This window comes from Passer domesticus, unplaced genomic scaffold, assembly GCF_036417665.1.
Source record: "Passer domesticus isolate bPasDom1 unplaced genomic scaffold, bPasDom1.hap1 HAP1_SCAFFOLD_130, whole genome shotgun sequence".
Lineage (NCBI taxonomy): Eukaryota > Metazoa > Chordata > Aves > Passeriformes > Passeridae > Passer > Passer domesticus.
This window is the reverse complement of record NW_026989922.1, coordinates 146017-150000: the sequence shown is the minus strand read 5'-3', so window position 1 is coordinate 150000 and position 3984 is coordinate 146017. Positions and strand designations below refer to the sequence as shown.

General features: G+C 45.9%; 1 long non-coding RNA gene across 2 annotated transcripts in view; it reads right to left on the bottom strand.

Annotated features, from left to right (window-relative positions):
• The window catches only part of LOC135291834 (uncharacterized), a 4935-nt gene extending 1435 nt beyond the window's left edge, over positions 1–3500 (bottom strand). Inside the window, exons 1-3 of one of the 2 annotated variants that reach the window (XR_010354514.1) lie at positions 3006–3500; positions 2039–2076; positions 901–1000 (exon numbers count right to left, since the gene is read on the bottom strand). This is a non-coding gene — a long non-coding RNA (uncharacterized LOC135291834). The remainder of the gene's footprint in view (positions 1–900; positions 1001–2038; positions 2077–3005) is intronic. The other variant, XR_010354513.1, reaches the window with a different exon arrangement.
• Between the last annotated feature and the right edge of the window lie 484 nt (positions 3501–3984).

Below are 3984 nucleotides of genomic sequence, written 5' to 3'. Positions count from 1 at the left end.
TTAGTAATTTGTGGAAATAAAATATGTATGAAATATATATGTGTAAAATAAACGGCCGGTACACATCTTCCCCAGGATGGCGAAACCACGGCAGATGGGCAGAGTGGTGTCACCACATTTACATGCGAAATACAACCTGGGCTGCACAGGAGATGGGCATTCACAGAAGCATGCACCCAGTGACGCCCAAGCGATGATGGCCCGGACGAGGTACCTATCTGAGATGACCAAAGCCATCAACACCTTCCATCTGAATGCCAGATTCCGGGAATCGAGGAAACGTATTATTCTATTCCCAGACGAAGGTTTTGTGCAGCCCGAACCGAAGAATGAAACCAACTTGAATATGCAGAACTTAGAAGGAGACAAAGAGACTCTGCCGCGGGCAAAATAAATCGTATAAGAACTGCTACCTCGGAGCAGCCAGTGTGGACGAGGAGAATTTGGTGCTAGCGAGACCAATCTCACGTCCACCTGGCTCACCTCCCGGGGGTGGTACGCTGTCCGATTGATTGGTGGCTGTCGGGAATGTATTACGGTCGCGAAATAAATTTAATTTTTTTATCAAAATTGGCTATTTTTCATTTTTCATTTATAACACAAGGAATTGTCCATTTCAAAAAAACCTCATCATTTTTTTACACTACCTCCATCAGTGGCCTTTTTATCTGAAGCTTTAGACTTGTAGCTCCCTCCCTCTTGAAAGGACACACAAGCCAATGCCACTGTTGACTGCTTGTGGTTCCTTGTCATGCCTCTGTGCACATTGCAACCATGTCACCAGCTCACAGAGGGGTCCCTGCACTGTCACCAGCACCATTTCTGGGGAGCTGGCAGTCACTCCAAGCAGCCCCACACCCACATCCCTGGAATGCTGCACCTGACCAAGAATACACTGACCCAGCTTGACAGAGCCGTTGGTTCCAAGAAGGATGTTGCAGCTCTTCAGACCTCGGTGGATCATGTGGTTTGAGTGAAGAAAATCCAGTCCTCTCAGGCACTGAGAGAGAAAACAGAAACAGGAGAGCAAAACTAAGTGATGTGATTTCATCACAAAAGAAAGGAAACCGCTCTAAAAGATTCCCTTTCCCCAGGGGAATGGGGAGTAATGGCAGAAGACAGTGCCACTGAGAGGAAGAGCTTGCTGCTGCAACACTTGCAGAGCAGGACCTTTCTAAGGAAAGGCATGTCAGCTTTTGAAAGAGCAACAGCACCTGCTGTTGTAGACTGTCCCCTGCAAACCAGCCAGGATGACTGCTGCTGCAGGGGATGTGCTCTCTCCAGACAAGGGTTTGCCAAGAAATAAAAAACCCCTGGGGTGTGAAGTGGATCACTTTTGGGTGGGAGTAATTAATTAATTAAAATGGGCCAGTTCAACACTATATGGCTATGAATTTGATATTCCTTCCTGGCAGCTATCAGCAAGCAACATTGTAGCTGTAAAACAGAACTTTCATTTCTTGCAAGCTCAGAAATGGACAAGTAGGAAAGAGCCAGCAACATTGTTGCTATTGCTGCAGCAGACAGGGAAAACCAGAACTGGGCAGAATCCCATCCAGTGCTGGAAAAGGGCAGGAGATGTTGTGCAGAAGCCCCCTTGCTGGCTGGAGAAAGACAAAAAGAAGAGGGCTTCTCATCCTGGCATACCAAAAACACCTACAAGCCCCAGGATGCAAGTGAGCCACTCCAGTGTCTAAAGCACTTGGATGCACTGAGGGCAGGTTTGGCAGGGCAACAGCCCTTGTGCTGAGCACTGTCATATGGGCATCTATGGAAATTCTTCAGTTCTCTTTCTTCAGATTTCTGAGATTGAAATTAGGAACTATCCACTCCTTTTTGTTGTTGTTGTTGTTGTTGTTGTTGTTGTTGTTGTTGTTGTTGTTGAAGTCATGGGAATTATTTTCTTTGGGCGTTTCTCTCTGGATTTTCTTTTGGCCGTCCTTGCTGGCCCTCTATACTCTTCTGTGTCTAGTCAAGGTGACAGCTCGCTCCAGAATTTTTAAATAGGAGGAACATGAAATCTTCCTTTCTCACTCACCTCAGGAGCAGCTCCGCTGAATACATGTTTTATGTGACCTGTAGTGGGCAGGGAAAATGAATCAGATGCTGTGAGAAAAGTTCCTGGCCTGGTGAATCCCACACAAGAGGTCAATCCAAACAGAGCTTATTTTCCCTTTCACAACATCGCTCCAGGAGACACATTTCATTCACACAGCCACCAAGAGATCAGGACAATGTTCTTGCTTGTTCCTACACTTCAACCTCTTTAGTCAGCAAAGGAATACAAACATGATCAAGAAAATACAAATTCTTCTATAACACTCAATATTCCTGTTCTAGTAAACACTTAAAATAGCTTCTAAAATCCTCTCCTTCAGGTGCTTTTTAAAAAAAATCAGTTGCATGCACTAATTCTCATTAACTTGCTGTAAACAGTTGCCCAGTAAAGCTTCCCCAAAATTTCTCTGAGCTGTGGCAGTTCTATTGTGAAACAGCACAGCAGCAGCTGCAGGGGTCAGGAGGAGACACTCACTGGTTTGGAGTTTGCACTTCTTTGCAAAGGGAATCACTCTTTTACCACTAGGTAAAGGGTCAAGTTAGACAATCAAATTCTTTCATGACCAAATTTAGAAATAAAGAATTCTGGGAACAACTGCAACTGGGAACAACAGAGTTTTTAGAAGGCCTTCTGAGAAGTTCTCCCAGTCTACATTTTCAAAGCTGTCTTGCTTGTCCCAGCAAATTGAGGAAATGACAGACCCTGTTGCCACAGACTCTCCCAGGGAGGGAAGGGAATCCCTGCAGGTTCCCTGGCAATGCTGCCCCTGTGGCTACAGACACCCCCTTTTTAGCTGAACAAATTGACAGGAGCTTTATTAAACCAGTGGCATCCTAATGCTCTTTCTGTTTCTAAATCAGCTCAGTCACTAAGAAGGAGCAGGAAGACATACAAAAGCCAGGTTATGTTACACCCTAACCTAAGCAGAGGGGAAATCTCTACTTACGTGCCAGGTGAGTCAGAAAATAGCTGGAATAAGTAACTCCATAGGCAGTAACCACTGCAGCAGCAAGCTGCTGAATCATTGTAGCACTGCCGTGCAAGTTTGCACGCTGTGCTCCAACACTAGAACAAACAAGGCTCCTGTCAGTGTGCAGCTGCCCACTGACAAATGCCTCAAGGCGCAGGGTGCTCCTGCTCTGAGCAAGCCCTAGGGCTGCTCTGACACTGAGGCCTTCCGTGCACCAAGGCAACCTTCTCATGTCACCACTGTGACGTGGCAACCATGCCCTGACATCACAAAGCAAACGCTCCATGCTGGTCTGTGACTTTATGCAAAGCAATAACCAACCTTCCCCACAGCAAACACAAAATAGCCTGGGAAGTTCTCCTCTGCCACAAAGCAGCACAAATTGCCCTCCTGGGCCAAACCCCATTGTTCAAGGGATCCAAGAGCAACTCCAAGAGTGCCCCAAGCACCTACAGCCTGTAGCCCAAGTGAGCACTCAGATGGGACCCATGGAAAAGGAAACCAGATCGAGAAAATGGCCCACAGCATTGCACATGTGAGAAACGACTCTCACTTTGAACATTTTAAAGGTTTATTAAACCTTAACAAAGGACTGAACAAGGAAAAATGTTCAGCACTGGCAGTCTCTGTGACTTGCAGCCACATCCTCATCTACAAAAGAGATACTCTGCCTTTGATAGCCTTAGCCCCTCCAAAAGTTTGGTCAGTCAACTCTTTCTCTGCTATCCATTGCTGGAGATTACTTTCTTACATCTTGATTGGACGTCAGGTGTTTTACACCTCGCCTCCTGGTCACAAGCCAGCCCTCCCCAAATGCCCTGACTACCAAGGTTATTACAAGGGGGAGGGGAAAGAGGACAATGGGAGGATATATTACGATAACATCACTTTATATTTTTACATCCATATAATATCTATCTCTTAATTGTGAGAGCCAACCATTACGTTACTCATC